Source organism: Corvus hawaiiensis, chromosome 1 (assembly GCF_020740725.1).
Source record: "Corvus hawaiiensis isolate bCorHaw1 chromosome 1, bCorHaw1.pri.cur, whole genome shotgun sequence".
Classification (NCBI taxonomy): domain Eukaryota; kingdom Metazoa; phylum Chordata; class Aves; order Passeriformes; family Corvidae; genus Corvus; species Corvus hawaiiensis.
This window is the reverse complement of record NC_063213.1, coordinates 71,552,325-71,570,439: the sequence shown is the minus strand read 5'-3', so window position 1 is coordinate 71,570,439 and position 18,115 is coordinate 71,552,325. Positions and strand designations below refer to the sequence as shown.

The 18,115-nt window shown below is 44.2% G+C and overlaps 1 long non-coding RNA gene across 3 annotated transcripts; it reads right to left on the bottom strand.

Annotated features, from left to right (window-relative positions):
• Nucleotides 1-739: 739 nt before the first annotated feature.
• Nucleotides 740-17,810, bottom strand: LOC125329186. 3 transcript variants are annotated; one of them, XR_007205078.1, is made up of 6 exons: nucleotides 16,859-17,810; nucleotides 16,327-16,514; nucleotides 16,042-16,211; nucleotides 13,562-14,494; nucleotides 2,276-2,390; nucleotides 740-1,588 (listed from the first exon to the last, which is right to left on the bottom strand). It is a non-coding gene; the product is annotated as an uncharacterized LOC125329186 (long non-coding RNA). The 3 variants fall into 3 exon arrangements; XR_007205080.1 differs by lacking the exon at nucleotides 16,042-16,211; XR_007205081.1 differs by lacking the exons at nucleotides 13,562-14,494; nucleotides 16,042-16,211.
• Nucleotides 17,811-18,115: the final 305 nt, after the last annotated feature.

Below are 18,115 nucleotides of genomic sequence, written 5' to 3'. Positions count from 1 at the left end.
CTGAGGGTCCTTATAAGGAGTTGTGTTGCCACTTGCTGGTGTCCCTCTTTGTCTGTGCCTGGAGATACTGATCACAGCTTGAGACCTGTGGCTGTAAAGAGAGGCACCAATGTCAGTGACCCTGGGTGGGCTCTGGTGAGGTGCAACCACGGCCTCCAATGAAGCTGAAATGCCTCTTCAGGTTGTGTGACTGGTACCAGAGCCCTGAGCCTGCTGGGAGCCACTGACAGCAGGGTACACACAGCCCCCCTCCGTGCATGGCTCTTCATCCTTGTGTGCACATCCACAGCATGTGTGGGAGAAAAGTACATCAATTAGGTGTCCCCTCCTTTTTTTTTCTTTCCAAAAAAAAGAAAAAGTGTTGAGCTTGATGAGAGTAAAAAACCCTCATATTATCAGACTGTGCATTCCCACCCCCAGTGAAGGCCACAGTAGAGCTGGCACTTGCTCTGTCCCACAGCCCCGGGCAGCACCAGTGACCCCACGTGCTCATGGACAGTGGCACCTGACTCATTTCCTTCTCTGGGTGGAGCAAAACCTCTTGCTCAGCGATACCTCCGCTGAGCCTGGGTACAAAGGTTGGCCAGCGCTCTCATGTGGCCAGCAGGAGCGGGATTTCTCCTCCTCTTTTCATGTGACATAAATGGGAATGACCCAGGGTTTATGAATCCCAGACGGAAAATGTCAGGAGTGGAAAGCAGAGCTGGCCCAAAAGCCACATTTTCATTTACAAGACTCATTTTGGGCAGAGGACGTGTGGCCGTTTGGTGCTTTGGGGCAAGGGTAGGTTGCTTTTCCTGTGAGTGAAACAGCATCCACGAGTGCAGTTCAAATCAAAATCATCATTGTCATGAACCTGCTTCAGCTTCTGACCTCAATTCCCTCACAGTCTACAGGAAAAAGAGGATTGTTCCCTGTTTGCCCCAACAAGCAAGTGGTGTTTGATGTGTTTGTCTGCACACAGGCGGGTGGGAAGAGGGATGTGTGGTGTACAAATGCACTTGTGCTCGCAGCACAGCTTTGATTGCACAGTTGGATCAAAGATGGGGGTGATACCAAGCAATGTTGTGTAACCACAGAAGGTTCTTCCAGAGTTACACAACAGCTGGATCCCATACTGTAGATCAAGAAACTGCAACTAATTTATTCCAGGTAACAAAGCACACCCTAAACAGTGGTGTCTATGTACATTACACAGACACTGCCTGCCCTGCAACTGTCCCAGTATAGATGACAACATTTTAATTTGTTTTGCATCAAGATTAATGTGCTTGGCATAAGTGAGGGAACAAAGATAACACTTCTGAACTAATATGTGGTGTCTGCTCCAGTGGAAGATGCAAGGTGCCTAATAGCTTTCCATGGAGACCTCATTTGTGAGCACAGGGGAAAAAGTCAAAGTGGCAGCAAAATCCAAGTGCATTGCATAATGGTGACAACTCCATGAAGCACATTTCTACATGTGGAAACAGTAAAACCTAAATTTCCCACTTTGAAAAGCCAGGGGAAGCAATCCTTATCAAATCTGGCTTCCTCAAGATGTACCAGGTTTAATCCAGAGCCACTCATGCTGCCACAGGAGCACATCCTAGGCAAAAAAAAAAGAAAAGAAAGTTAGCTGTTCCTGTTAATCTGGCTTGTAGAAAGAGGGATGTTCTAGAAGAGCCCCCGTGAGCTCTGTCTTAAAATCTTTTTCCTGTTGCTTCCAAAAAAATCCTGCTGTAAATCCCTTGTAGTTGCAACATCTTGGTTAGTTCTGGGAGACAGATGAAGCTGCCATCTTCTGCCATGTCCCCAGTAGACTATCATAGAGGACCTCCAGGCAGAGATATCTAAGTTCAGCTAGGAGCCTCACAAAGACCAGACTAGGAGGGCTGAAGGCTTTTCTCTGCATAACACACATTGCAAGGCTTTTGGCAAATGTGCTGTGGCTGACACAGTCAGTGTCACAGCCTCTCCCCTTGCTGCAGAAACCCCTGCAAGGCAGCCCTGGCTGCAAATACAGATCTGGTGATGGCTCCGGGGAAATCAGAAATTGATTTCTGCTGTACATGGGAAGCCAGAAAGAGCCTGGTACTGGAGTCAAGCTGGGAAAAATGACCAAGAAAGAGGCCACACTCATGACCAAAGCATTCAGCCACTAAATGCTCTGCTAAGGAGCTGATGTCATGAAAATGGGGAAATCCACTGCTGTGATATGATGTTTACTTGGCTCTGGAGCTGTAGCACGAAACATAGCAGATGCTATGAATTGAAAGTGTTTGTCAGGACTTACACATTACTGCAGTGAAAACCAAAGTCAGGAGTTGTCCTCCATCACAAGAGTGGGTTCACACAAAGTCGTGAGATTTCATCTCTTGCTTTCAGTGTCTGCATTTTATATCAGCTCCCTGTGATTAAATGAAGAATACAGCATGATTTTATAGCACAGCCTGTGCTTCTCATAAAATCTCTTGGCAAGAAAGATTTTTTCTCAAGCTACACAATGAAAACAGCAAGGCTTTTTCCTTCTATAACCAAAAAATAATCATTCTAGATCTATTACTGAACCAAGCGGAACCTCTTCTCTTTATACATTTTATTTCTTGGCAAACAGTGATCACTGCAATTAAAAATGTTTGAAAGGCAAAATCTTGTAATAGAGTTTATCCAAGATACTTTTGTGTTCATGGGGCGCATTGCTGACAATTGCTCTGTGCTTCATGACAACTTCAGAGAATAGTAAACTACTAGGAAAAATGTTTCCATTCCAAAAAAGAGAATTTATGTCCCTCAGTCAGAACCTGGCTGTACTTACTAAAGCTGATAGAAGAAATAGTTGTCTGTATATTTTGTAAAACCTTCAAATCCTTTTTACTTCCCTGCAGTTTTTTAACTTTTCTTAAGAGAAAATAAGTGCAAAGCCCATTTCCATATTCTGAGATCTGATTTTTTTTTTCAGAAGAAGCACCAAATGCCAGAGGAGGACATTACCAGGATTCACGGCATCCCAGTCAAAATCTGCACCCTGCATCAGGCAAGCAAAATTCCCATTAGGACCTGAGGTTCAGCCAGCAATACAATACGTGTTTCCCTTTCTGTCCTTTTTTTTTGAGCTGATTCACCACCTTTTTCAGCCCCGCACACTGGGTCAGCCTAAGGACTGTGTCCAAAGGGAAGCGGTAACCTCTGAGCTGATACCCAGGGGAATGGCTTAGGATCTTCTGCCGGGAGCAGTAGGCATTGCTCCTGCTGCAAGAGAAGTTCTACCACTGCATGTGTTACAACTTGGATAGAGAAGTTAGAGAACCACTCTTGGCTTCCTCATTAGCTTCTTTTCAAACCTTAAATGACCCAGATGGAAAGAACAGCGCCTGTGCTTTGCTCACCCGTAATTAAGAAGGAAACAAGTTTAAACCGTGTGTGTTCTGTCTGTGGCAAAGGGAAGACTCGTGCTCCCCAATCTGCCTCCGAAATTACTCCTAATAGGACTAAAGAGTGTTTTGGAAGCGGGCTCTGGGCAAGCAATGAGCTGCCATCGGGAGGCTCGCCTGCACTCTACCACCAAAACGCCAGCGTGCTTTCGCATGTATCACGCTATTGTTATTATAATGGCAATTAACGAGCTGTAAACAAATTATATGTCTCGATACAGCCCTTTAATGAGCTGAGGTGCATACCTAGTGGTAGGTAAAAGGTAAAACAACAGCACTAGGCAAGTCGTTTCTGGAGCCATTACAAGTAATTTGCAAGTGCAGGCATCTCAGTTTTGCAATCTCACTCATCTTCATTTCCTTCGAACCCTGCATCTTGCCAGCGACAGCAGGCTCTGGCTTCTCCTTTGGAAAGGTTTGCCTTTACTCAGCTCTCTTGCTCTGGCTCTGCTTGTGCAAGCATCAACAAATGTTTAACTCCATTGATATTCCTAGCCTGGAGAAAAAGAAAAAAGCAAGTCTTCTACGGACAGGGATTAATATTTTCTCCTAAATTTGCCCTTTTAATTATTGTGTGAAGAAATTAGGGTTATATTTGCCTAAGGGTGCTACTTTTGTTACATATTTTGCAAGTGCCTGAAGTTGCCGCTCTAAGCTTCATCAAGCAATTTTAGCAAATCGGAGCACGTTCCTGAGCCCTCGCTGCTTTTCCCGCTGCCTCATGTTTCTGTGATCTGCCCTACGTGTAGGGAGCTGCCTGGCAGAGAGCTGCAGTACAGAGCAACCCAGATGAACAAAAATGAAGGCAAAGAGATGCACTTGGTAGGTATGTGTGAAGCAGGACCCCTCGATTCTGGGCTGTGGAAGCCCAAAAGGTGTGTGGGTTCCTGGCAGGCAGCTCAGAGAGGGGGAATGGGGCACACAAATTGCAGGAGCTGTCAGGAGACCCAACCTTGCTGTAAAGAAAGAGGAATCCACGTGCCAGCAAACAGTCATTGAGTGAAGCAGCACACCTGCACCAGGATGCTGAGGAAAAGAGCCTGGCAGTGGAAAGGGCACAGTGTGGGATTTAAGGGATGAGGCAAGGCAGTTTGTCCCAGGTCCTTGTGTCTGTGGGCTCTGAACAGCCATGGGCCCTTACATTGTAATGCAGCCCAGTGTAAGGAGCCACCTGGCCCCACAGGTGGTGGGCACTGTGGGCACCCAGAGAAACAGCAAGCGCCCAGCACACTGTGTGTGGCATGACAAAGCTTGGTGTGGCACAGTGCTTGCTGGCTTCATCTCCCTGGCAATCTTAAAGCCTTTTTGAATTGATAACCCATTCCCGTGACATTATAGGATAATTCTTTAGCAGGTTTCCTGGTGTTTTGGGGGAACAAAAATCCCAGCACAAGACAAACCCAACCTTCCAGCACTGTGGCTTAGAGAAATTTGGCGAGCTCAGCTGATCTTACCACTGGGAAATGCTGGCTTCTCCCAGAGCACTGTCTGCTATAAGAAGGAAAAGGTAGGATGAGAAAAGGGTTGAATAAGAAAAAGGGAAACACAGAGACCATTTTACAGTAAGGGCTTAGGAACATTTACCTACAACAGCAGCTCAGGTCACAGCCAGGGCAGGCAGGGCCCAGATGCTGGATTTCTGCTTGTGCATGGCTGCAGGTGCCTTGAAACAGGAGCAAAACCCTCTTCCAAACCGGGCTTTGCCATTTGGGGAAAGACGGGCACACCCGCCGTACAAAATGTAGGTCAGGGCCACGGGTAAGTGCTGAGGGGCTCTGCAGGGAGCTGTGTGATGGACTAACCAAGTTGTACAAAGAGAAAACATATCAAGATCCCGTACAGCTGGCCTCGGCTTGTGTCACTCACTAAATATTTGATGAATGTTAACTGCCTAACCTACTTTACTCCTCTCGCCTACCACAGCATTGACTGGCTCCTCCGTTTTTTCTCTGTTATTGATACATTTTGAGGAAGACAATGTCTCACAACAAAACAGTGATCTTAGATGTGAGATAAAAAAGGAGACACAAAAAGGAAAGGTAAAACAGACAACCCTAGGAAGAGGAAAGCAATATGTGGGCACAGGAAAATAGAAATTGAGTGGCAGGGGCACTATCACCACTTTACAGTAGAATGGAAACCAGCAAAGTCAGGGGATGAAAACGTGTGGAGAGTCACATTAATCTTCTATCCCTTCCTAAAAAAAATAGCAGAATTGATTTCACCCTGGGAATTGCACATGCATGAATCTTACTGATATAACTATATGGAAGAATTGCCAAGGAACTTCATTCTATATGAAACTGCTCATTGAATAATTTTGAAGTTCCACACTAGTTCATGAAATATCTAGTTTTGCCGCTATAAATATTCATGAAGGAGAGAGAAAAATGGGTTCAGGCAGGACTCCAGGCGGCAGAAGAGTTTTTATGTGTCAGGCACCTCAGTAAGGTCACTCAGTGTGTGATTGTCCTCATACTGCTGAGAGCAAAGATTGCTGAGCCAAGGTGCTCTCTGGCCTTACCAAAATCAGGGAAAACAGATGAGGAGCAATAAAAATAAAACACAGTTATATTGGATGAAGTCCCACAACAGCCCTTGCTCCAGTATTTCAGAAGCCAGGGTTCAGTTTAATCAAGCATTGCTTTCCTGAGCAGAGCTGCTCATGGAACTTCCGGAGATGTGTAGTGGCAGCTCTGTCAACAAAGAGCCAATTTTCTTCATTATTAACAAAACATGTTTGGCCTGTGCTTTTTGGTCAGCCAAAGAGGAGAAAGAAGTAGTGGTAGAGTGGCAGAGAGCAGCTGCTGGCCTTTTTCAAAGATTATGTCAAACACCTGCACCCTGGCATTCCTGTTGCCCTCTCCTTGTCTCTCCCTGTGCTGCCTTGGGAATGTCCCTGCTCCCCAGTTCGAAGCAGCACAACAGCTCTGGCATTAATGGTATGGCTGAGCACCGAGTTTCTGTAGGGCTGATTTATGCTGCAGAAGAGTGTTTTTCACTCTGAACCGACTCCTTTCAATGCAAACAGCACTGTGAGAAATTGGCTTCATCAGTCCTGCGAGCTGGGGTGGGACACTGGGCACCAGGGATGGCCACGCCTGGGTGGATCTGCGAATGCACAAATTTCTTGTGCTGGCTCCATGAGCCAAGTCTGTTTCCATGAAATCTGCTGATTTACTGTTTCATTTTATTTACAGTAACTTGTACCAGGGCATGACTCACTTATTTGCTCTCTAAAACTTTTTACTCCTTAATTGTTGCAGTCTTCCATCCTCAGCACAGGAGGGAAATGCCCAGGAAGAGGAGGCCCGGCAAGCCAACAGGCAGCACGTACGAAGCATTGCCCCAACATGAAGAGGCAAGCAAGGGCCAAGGTGTAAGCCGAGAGGGGATTATCAAGGGACACTGGGAACCACATTCCAATGTGAATCAGATCAGGAATCCAATTCTATGATTCTATGACCTCTAATTCCTGAAACAGGAATGCTTTCATCGTGCTCCTTTCTGTAGAAGTGTTTAGTGCCTTTAGTTTCTACTTTTCTTCCCCAAAACACCAGTTGCATGTGGGTGGGTAACACAAACACCAGCAGCACCAGTGGGAAAGATGGATGATTCTAACAAGGGAAGAGTTCATGTAGAAGTTAATCATTTGCAAATTGGCAGCGATACTTTGACCTCAGATACTTGAAGACCTGGATAATGGCACCTTTGGGCCATGAGTAGTTAGTTGTCTGTCAGACTTGATGGAGGATGAGTCAACCTGTGACTTGTCATGGAGATGGACAAATAGGGTGGCTGCCTTTAAAACTGAGGGCAAAGGAGAAAACTTCATGTCAATGCCCTGGAAATATTGGAGCATAGAATCAAATATGGACTAGTTCACACATGATGATAAAAGGAATGAGCACTAAATGAGCTAAAGCAAATTTATTTCCTTTTATGGCTAATCATCAGTCTTACAGAAAGGAGAGAGGCAGTAGATGTCACATATCTTGGCTTCCAAGTGGTTTTGACAGTGTCTCTGATGCCATTCTCATCATAAGTAAGCTCAAAAGAGAAATTTACAAGAGGGTGACACAAGGCTTGTCAAATTGTAGCAAGAGGGGGAGTGACAGCAGGCGCAGTGGCTGTACCAGGAACAGCAGGGCAGGCTGGTGCCAGGGCTGGCATTGTCACTGCTGTCGCTGAGGGGACGCTGTCCTGGGGTGGGGGGAAACACAGGGCGCAATTCAGAACAGGGACAAGTTCATATGAGCTGGTGCTATCAGGCAGGAGCAATGGACAAATCCAGCCAGGCAATAGCCTGGCTGGCAGATTACTGGGCAGGAAGCTGGCTTGTGAGCTAAAGCCTGGAAGCACCGTGTTTCTGAGACAAAGGCAAACGCCATGCTGGGATGTACCAACAAGGGCATAGCTCACAAGGTGCAGGCACAAGCCCTTTTCCTCTACCCTGCTGGAAGTCAGGCAGTGGTTTTGGGGTATGGCTCTTCCAGATTGAGAGCCCCCCCAAGCTGGACACAGGGGCAGTCCTGTGGCTAACAGGGGGCCTGGAGAACATCACCTATGAGGAAAGTCCAAAGGCACTGCCCTTGTTCCACCTGAAGAAGGAAAAAAGGGTATTTCAACATGTGGGGCTGCAAAGCGGAAGGCAATTATCTGCAAGGCAGTTTCGGGTTAGTCACTGAGAAATAATTATAGCTGGTCAGGGCAGTGGGGCAGAGGACAGACAGCAGCCAGACATGGAGGTGATGGAGTCTCCATCACTGCATATCTAAAAGACAACCTGTTGGAACAACATGGGTACAGTTTATATATTATTGTTGACATTATACAGTAAGTAATATTTTTGTATGGTATCTATAATACCCTAAGCCAGTAAGAGACAGTAAATATCCCACTGGGATCCCTTCCAGCCTTCATTTTTCATTGAGTACAGCTCAGGCTGGAATTCTACATGTTACGCATCACTTACAGGAGAAAAATCACCCATGCAGAGCACAGCATGAATGCCAAGCAGGAAATGTCCCCCACCACAGTGCACTAGTCCATGTTCTTCAGGCCATAGGACACATCCAGCTTTGGGATGTCTGCCAGAGGCTCCCAAGAGTAAAGATCTGTAGAGAGCTAACAGCAGCAGGGCAAAATCTGAACCACCCCTAAGTACTAAAACAGCACAGGCCGGGGACCTGTGAAGAAAGATTTGCCTACAGCTCAAGGAAGTAGCAAAACCAGTATCCTTTTGGATTTGGGGCTCTTGGGGCAAGCTTTGCACATACTTTCAATTGCACCCCTCTTTCTGAACAAGCCAACACAGAGTGTAAGTCCTTACCTAATCACAGAACTCCAGCAGCTGGAGCTTTAAGGGAAGCAAATGAATTTGTGACTTATGCCCTAGGGTGTCTGTGGCTGTCTCTTCTCCTGGCCGTGTGCCTGAGGCTGACCGAATCTGAAACTTGATTTGGAGGGCAGCCTCAGATGTTCCAGTTTGCTCCAAATGGACTGACGGCAAGAAGAAATGCATTGAAGATCTTTTTAGTTGCGGGTGCATAGCTGGCCTGTGCCACTCTGATTTGTATGTCTCTGCAAACAGTGAACTACACTCTAGGAATTACTCTTTGAGCCTTAACATTTTCACCAGCTATTGAAAGGCATTTTGATAATTACGTCAAGCATAAGGGAAACATCTCTATAGTTACTCAGTAACTAAGATACTTTGTCAACACAGAAGTGACAGGGTTCTTATTGCCTAGTTAGTCACTTGAAAAAAATGGAACTATTTACTACAGAGGCATTCAATAAATTGTATTTGCTAATGCTGCATTTCAGTGCTATGGCCATGGAAATCAAGATGATTTAATAGCCTAGAGCTTGTCATGTTTGCATCATGGCAGAGCTTCTTTAGAAAAAAATAATGCTTGCAGGGAATACTTTATATACATAAAGTGTATTTTATTTGATGGCAAATTAAATTGACAGTGAATCAGAAGATACCAATACTGTAAAGTTACTTGTAATCATCTCCCAATTAATTTCCAAAGACATGCATCACTGTGCAGAAACTTGCATTACCAGGGGCATTTGAAGGCCCTTGAGTTTAATCAAGTCAGATTAAAAAAAAAAAAATCTGGTAAATATGGCAGAAGGAAAACTAAAGGTTATTCACAAAGGCCACCTTCTGTCTGTGGGTCAGTGAAGTTGCTTCCTCCTAAGCATCAACAAAATGAAAGCTGTGCTGTGAGAAAACAGCTGTTTAGGAAGATCCTTTCAAACATGGATGCTGGCATACTGCTGGGAGCTTGGCTCTTTTTAATGTTTTGCTACTGCCTTTTGATTTGTTATGTGTTCCGTTCTCCCCTGGCCCCCTGCCCACCATTTCAAAATGAATGAAAGAGATTAGCTGTGACAACGGAATGGGGAATGTGTGCACGAAAGAGGTGAACCTCGAAGAATGAAACAAACCACAGTATTCGATATTCTGCAGTTGGGTTTGATTAGGATAATTAATTGTTGCTCTTCGCAAGTGGAATGAAGTGCGCAAAGCCAAAGACAAGTGGCTCGATGGAGCTGGAGGGAGGGGGCAGAAGCCACCAGCTCCACTTCCAGCTGGCGAGGAAAGCCCCCGGTCCCTGTGGGGAGCGGCACAAACCCTCACTGCCTCTGCACACCTTGCCACAGCCACACATTCCTGGGGCCAACCTGTGCCACGGGCCTAACCTGCAGCTCCACGGGCTCACCCACACCTCCCTCCGCCCCAGGGACTCCCCAGGCACAGGCGCTGTGTTGGGGCCAGCAGCAGCTCGGCCCTTTGGAGGGGCTTTCATGAAAACTCCCTTTAATTGTCTGCGAGCATGGAGCATTATGCAAACAAATTTCACTGAAAACGAGGAAAAGAGGAAACCATAGGAAAAGGAATTACAAGATCCCCTGCTGCTCAGTAGCAACTCCCTTGCTTTCTAAAGTAGGCTGCATAAATATTGATCTAGCCAGAATATGCCCTACATTCATTTGCACAGACATTATAAATGTGCTTGAGAATGAGAAATCAATCTTGTTTTCCTGAGTGGTAGCCATGTACAGCCAAGAATGCGTACAGATAATGCAAATCACAGTTCTCAGGCTTGTCACTTAAACATGGACTCAGAAAAGGTGTTCTTGGGGAATGTGGGAGGAGAAGATCTTCCCTATTTGCTTATTTTTAGGTATTTCCATTAATCCCTATACAGACCACTTAAAACACATGCCCACTGCAATCCTAACTATAATCTGTCATCTAACTAGTTTTCTGTATTTTGCCTGCTGAATTTGTTTAGGTTACTGTTTCATAACCTCCTCCAAGCAAGGTGAGGTATAACCCTAGGCATCCCTATAACTTTATGTCTCCCTCTGTCATTAACCTTCCGTCTGGCTGAGCACTGCAACACCGCAGCTGGGAAAATCATATCATTAGGTTGCAGAAGCAGTAGAGTTCCTGCACTAGAGAGCCACAGGGTGGCTTCCGAAGCACTGGGTGATTAATAATTAATATGTAATTGTTGGATAATCTGTTCAGACAGTCCCAGTGTAGGAAATATATTAATATTTTTTCTGGAGAATGCTGCTACTAAAACAATAAAATTTTAACAAGCCCCCTCTTGTTGTAACACTACTTAATAACAGAAACAGTGTAAAACAGCCACATCTTGCTATACGTTGTAGTGAAAGATTCTGCCTTTTTACCAAGCAAAGTGTTTGTGTTCATAAAGTAGAAGATGTGGCAAATGTTAGGTGACAGAGATAAGGAATTGTGTGTCTAGTTGAATTTTAAAAAGAAAATGATTCAATTCTTTTTTAATATGTGATCTGCCTTCTTTAAGCTACCATTTGGCTGACTCCTCTGCCAGTTTTATTGGCTTGACTCATTATTTTCAGTTATTTTCATCTCCATTTACTCATTCTGAATAACATCACCTTTCCAGAAAGCATTTAAAATGGGTTCATTGCTTCAAAGAGAAAAAAAACCTTTAAATTAAAAATGTAGAGTCCCTTTTCATAAACATAACTCCAGAACAATAAGATACAGTAAATGAACAGAGTAGGCTTTAGATGGTGAAAATGGTATCTTTAAAGACCTGGCAAAGGCAGGAAGAAAAGATGAGTCAAGTGATCCCTATTTCTTCTAATTACTCGCCATGCTCACAGAGCTCATCACCATTGGCCTCAAAATGAAATAATTGTCATGCTGCATTTCAAAGCTGTGATTCAGGAGCTGCAGGACGTGTCTTTCTGTTTCACAACACTGTTATATATGGAGATACCTATACTGTGAGGATGCTGAACTTAGAATATTCCTGCATTACACAAGTGGGGTTTATTTGAACACTGACTGAAATATGCAGAACTTGATAACCTATCAATTTACACTTGGTGACTAATGATCTGGCGTTAAAATGCTGGATATTCTTATAATGGGCAGATGCTCCACATTACAAAACATGTTTTGTTCAGCAGTACATTCAATGTGATTTGTAGCTACGGTGCAGAAGCAATCCAAAATGATAAATTTGCTTCCTGAAGGTAGCTGCCAGGCTATACTAAGTGGGGGAGCAGAAGCACCAGCTTTTGGAAAGCAGTGTCTTCCAACAAAACAATTTCAGCCAAGGATACGGAGCTTAGAGAATAATGCAATGTTACAGCTGAAGTACCAGGATAATTGAGCCTATAACATCTGCTCTAAATGTAGTGACACCAAAAATAAGCCCTTCTGTCTCTGTTGTTGTTCCTTGTTAAAGCAGAGTGCAAATATGCAACATGACCCCAGCACATCAGGGAATTTGGGAACAGAAGCAGCTTGCTATCACAATTACCCTTCCTCTGCCAAAGAAGGAACTTTCTCAGTGAAAATATAACAAAGACATTGCTTGGGTTCTTTTCTAATAACCTTTCCAAGAAAGAAAAAGGGATCATACTTAATTAGCCCCTTGAATAAAGGATGGTCTGGTGACTGTTTTACAGCTGGAAAAAAGCAGTAGGGTTAAGGAGTTTGATTGATTTTGCCTTGATTTTTGCCTTGATTTTTAGTCATAGAAGCACAGAATGGTTTGGATTGGAAGGGACTTAAAGACCATCTATTTCCAACCTCCCTGCCATGAGCCGGGAGACTTTCCAGTAGCTTGCTCAATTAGAAATTTATAGATTTCTCACAAGATATTGTATTGAATCATTCCTGAAGGAAGAAGGGGGAAGCGAGGCAGAGAAAAAAATATGGGTGTGTTGTAAGGACTAAATCCCCTAAGACTTTCTTTTTTTTCCAAATTACTATTGAGTTTGATTAACCAGAACCCTTAATTTGCGTATTCTACTCTGCTGTGATTTTCTCCTGGTTTGAAGCAGAGGGAAACAAATCCCAGCCCCTGTCCAGGAAATCCACTCACAAATACATGCTGCTGGTTTCCCTTCCACAGTTTAAACAAAAAGGAATATTCAATTAAATTGAAAACGGACACATTTAAAACTGATAAAAAGGAAATAAATTTTTTGCACAGCATGCAATTACTCAGCCAAATCCTTCCTACCTAGTATCATCACAACCAAAATCTCAGCAGGAGCCAAAAGAGGACTGGTAATACACGCATAAAAACAAACAGGAGCTTTGAAAGGGATTTATACTCATGCTTTTGGGGTAAAGCCAGCATCCAACCACTGCAACGGTTTGGGAATAGGTTTCCGAGACTGGTTGTCCCACACCATCTACCATCACTGTCCTTTCATCTTCCCTTGAAGTGTGTGGTAACAACCCCTTTGCAACAGGATGCTATCTAGAAGGACCAGTAGTCTAATCCACTTTTGGTGCTGAAAAGATGTAGGTAGGAAATCCTGCAGATGATTTACAAATCATTTCAGTATCTCGACTCTTGCCAAGAAGCAGCCCTTGTTTAGGTATTTGACAATCTGTCATTACACTCGTTCAACAGCGACCACATTGACAACTGATTCCTGGCTGAGTGACTCAGCCTGCTAATTCCAGCCTGCCAGGTCTTGCCTCACTGAGGTTTTGTGCACGGCGAGGCCCTGGGTGATGTGATCTCACTTTGACGTTCACCCTGCTCCTGGAAGGATGACCTCCTGAGGAGGTCCAGAGGTCATCCACTGTAATGCACATTACTTACCAATACTTCCTCTTGATGAGATGCGTTCATTAGACATCTCATACAGAGGCTTTCCAGATTCCTTGGCTTTCTTCAGTCAGTGCATCCTTTCAGGGATGGTCATGGAGCAGCCTGCATTTGTGCCTGCCTGACCTCTGTCACTCCATGGTGGCTCCAGAGCAATGTGACCGCTCCTTTGACACCTGGTCCACACCACTGATGACAGAAGGAGAGTCAGTAGAGCCTTTCTAGTAGTTGCTTTCTGCATATTCCTACACAGCTTCCCTGAGGGCCCCTGAGCCTGGCTGCTGGTCTCAGAGACCTTCATGGTCCATCTGATTTGGAAGAGCATTCAATCTCAGAGTAAGTGAAGAGGAGAAGGCATGCCTGCTCCCTCGAGGCAGGAGAACTCTGGCTAAAGCACCTGAGAACAAAACATCACACACTTGGAATCCGTGGATACTTTTTGCAAGCAATGCCACCATGTGGGGAATAATGTGATAAATGGGTTTCCAGCAGCCACCTAAAAATCTGCTCCAAGTTCCTTGTATGCTGGGATCTGATATGAAGAAAATATAAAAGGGCAGCCAAGAATGGTAGGACACAAAATACTTGGCTATGATCCAGAAATGCCTGCAGCCCAGCTGTGTGGTGGATATAAACCCTGGCCAGCAGCCTGACTGCAATCGTTGTGGAGAACAGCTCTCTGGCTGGCTCTTGTGTGCTGTACCATGGACCAATCTCATGGAAAACCCCACCATGCTGGGCTTCTTTCAAAAGCCTGATTGCTCACAGTCACAGGTACCAAGGCAGCTCCATCCCTCTGTCTCTTCAATTCTGCAAGTAAACTCTTCACCGTGTGCACCACCATTTTTTTGGTCAGAAAAAGAATGCTGGAAAGCTTTGCTTCCTGGCAGTATGGCATTCCAGATCCACTTCTGGTGCAGGACAGATCTGTTTGGTGTGGCAAAGAAGCATGTCAGGTTGTTGGAAAGTGAAGTTTGTGCTATTATTATGAAAGCAGGTTATCAGTACCTGTTGGCATAAACAGTGTTCCTAAAAATCCAGCTGACTTTCAAACACAGCATTTCCCAACTGCGTGGGGGCCACCAATGGGTTTTCACAATGGGTTCATTGCCTGCCTTATCAAGAGGCTGATGAAAATTTAATCCCAAGGCATGTCTTGATCTGTGGAGTAGTTAGGTCACAGGCACCGAATATCTTGGAGAACATGCTACCAGTGATGGTGCCTGGGCATGTATGAGCTTGGGAAAACGATGAGCTTATTCTACTCCAGCAATGAAAATTCACATCCGTTTGGAGAACCTGGTTTACCCTTGCTCTGACCAGATCAGGTGGAGTCTCACAGAGCATTCAGATTTGTTCTTGGCACTTAGAAAGCAACAAAGGACACCTTTGGAAAGCCAAAAGCAGGATGATGCTGCCTCTGAAAGAGTTTCAATGCCAATTATATACACATGACTGTAGTTTGAAGTATCCTGACTAACATCTGCGAAGCTAACAATGCAGGCTTTCACTTCAGTCAAACCCGGATCCCAAAATATTAGCTGTTCTCCCTTTCCTGTGGCTTCCCTTCTGCACTGTCCCAGGCCAGCTTCTCCACAGACTGACAGAGAGCACAGAGCAGGGCATCACAGTAACCCCCACTGTGGGTTACCGTACGGGGAGCCACGTGATCTGCCGGTGAAATGATAGACATTTTCCTGGAAGTTTGGTTTAGCCTCACCCATGAATACCAAGCTCATTCCCATCGTTCCAGTGTGTTACAAAGAGCTCTCTTAATCTCATGCAACAGCGTGTCACAGCCCTGTGACTGCGCAGTCACAGCTGAAACGGCTGAGCCAGTGTGCAAGGGAGGGGTGGAGGGCTGAAGCCGAGGCACCTTTTCATGTGCTGCTGGCATGACACATGAAAGTGATTCTGCACACAAGTTCATGGCTCCCAGCCTAGAAGTCAATGGGCATTTTGTCACTAGAATAGCTAAGGAACAAAACAAACCCCCTACTCTCCTAGATTTAACTCCTTATAGTCATTTTCATCAAAGACAGCTCAGATATGTTCTGTACAGATTTCCTGGAAGCCTTTCTGAGAGGGCTGCCAGGGGTGCCACAGAAGTGACAGTGAGCTATTTTAGTATTAACTTCTAAGTTGATCCTGCCAATATTTTAATTGTATAAGGCTTTATTTTGTTAATTTCCTTTGAGGATTTTTATGTTTACTCTTAACAAGAGACACCTTCGGTATTGAAGAAATAAATTAGAAGGGCTCCTTCAAAGGGTAAAATGCGGATCTTTGTTTATCCTTCAAGTAAAGTACTGTAGATGCAGCTGTTCATAGCACTCTGTACTAGGATAACTCATCAGTAACAGATATTTTGAGGCTTTAGCTTCCCCTATGCTATTCTCACTTCAATGCTTATGCCATTCACAAATAACTAACTTGCATTTATGTGACAGATTCTTACTGTATTAAAGGGATACCTGAGATTCTTCAGGCGCAACTTGTTTTAATGCAGAACATTCCCATTACCCTGCTGACAGTGCTGCTCCCGTCATCCTGGCACACTGGAGTGGCAGCACACCACGCAGAAGAGGCAAATACCAGTGACTAGGGGCACGACCTTTCTAAGCCAACTTTGTTGCCAAACCTGCTGTATGGCGGAAACATATCCTCAGTCTCACATGAAAGGCCTTTATGCACAGCCTTTAAACAACAGACAGTATCCTCTAAGATATTTACAAGGGAATTAATGGGAGATGACTAACCTCATGAAAAGCTGATACCAAAAACGTTGGAATCTCTTGGGTCACTTCAAATGCGCCAGTCATGCTATTTAGGGCATTATGTAAAACCATTACATTCAAGTCACTGTGTTGGCTGCAGCTTAATGAATCCACATTAATCCATCTCTATCAGTAGTGATGAATACTGTACCTTGAGGAGTTGTAGAGCTCTGAAACAAAAAGGGCTTAAGACACCATATGAGCAAGAAAGATAAAAAGAAATAATTGCAAGGAAGGATTTATAAAGTTCTGGAAGAGAATCTTTTAGTGCATTAATATTTAACAGGCAGCAAAGCTCTTTTTCTCTAAAAAACAAACAAACAAAACAAATAGCTTAAAATGGAAGAGTCAAAGACACAGTAAGAGGATTAGTGTATGGGGTCGCTGAGTCTACTGGCAATTACAAGGTCTGGCTTTGCAAATAGTATCAACACAAATTAAAAGCAAAATCTGTAAAATACTGGTTTAATTTTAACACAGCATTTAATATAACACTAGAATGGATAACACAGACCTGTAATCAATCCAGGTATAACAAAGCTGGGGTTCCTTTTCCTCAAGTTTGTTTTCTCTGCACGTGGCTTTCAGCCGTACGGTTAACTCAGGATCAGCTGCTCATTGCCTTGAACTGCAATGGAGGTGCTGCTGTTTCCTTTCTTTCTTCATGTGATGGGAACAAGAAGTTTGTCCTGGAGAAGAAATTCCAAAATTTGCTAAGGAAGCTGCACCTCCTGACTGTTTAACTGCAATGCTAACAGAGCCCAGCCTGTGCATGTCACAACAGGAAACATTTGTGTAATCAAGAGATCTCCACACCACACTGCTGCTGAGGGCTGAGGAAAACCCTGCCTTGCTGAAAACAAATACAGCTTAGCTCTACAAGACACTGAAATTCAAGTGGCCAAGTACTGCAAGTGAGAATCTATGTCACTTGAACAACCTTACAGCGGGATTCTGCACCTGGCTCCAGCCCCTCCCTCTGCCCAGACAGAACTCTAGTTCAGCAAGAAGGAAGTTTCACAGCCTGGTACTCCAGTTTCAGAGCACGGGGACCTGACTTGTGCCTATCACCTTGAGAGGCGTCTAGTGTGCAGCCAAGAAGGTACTTCCCTCTTTTCTCCTCTCTCTGTACTATGAAAATATTTACACTTATGTTTGTATCGTGCTTTGAAGTGCACTGCTGAAGAACATGTAGTAGTGTTGATATTACTTGAATGGAAGTGGTTTTGGAATCAGAAATACAGATCAAACCTTGCTGAAAATTATTTAGGGAGCTGTAGGTGCAAGTAAGTCATAAGAATCCAGTGTTACTGAATTTATAAAAAAAAAGAGCAACTGTAAGATCACTTACAGCCTTTAAATCATATTTCAGGCATTGAGCAATGGAATCTTCCCTGTTCAAGAATAGTTCTTAATTGTATCCTCAACATAAGAACACATTTAAAAGTAAAAGTTTCCCTGAATAAGCACCATCTTAAATACCTCACTACACTGAAGGCCTTACACACCAAGATGAGCACAACTGCCATGGAACACGCACACACTGTTGTGCTCAAGTTCACAGCTGGAGCAGCAATCAGCATGAAATTTCAGTTCCTTGTTATCTGTATATCCAATTTGTTCCTATAGCTGTGGCAATTGCAAATATGAATGAGGGGCACAGGTGCATACCTAGCATTTAAAAAAAGGAAATTAATTCTTACTGATAAACTATTATTTTGAGAACAGTTTCCATATGACAACATTCAATCTCTCTTTAGAAAGAAGGTTA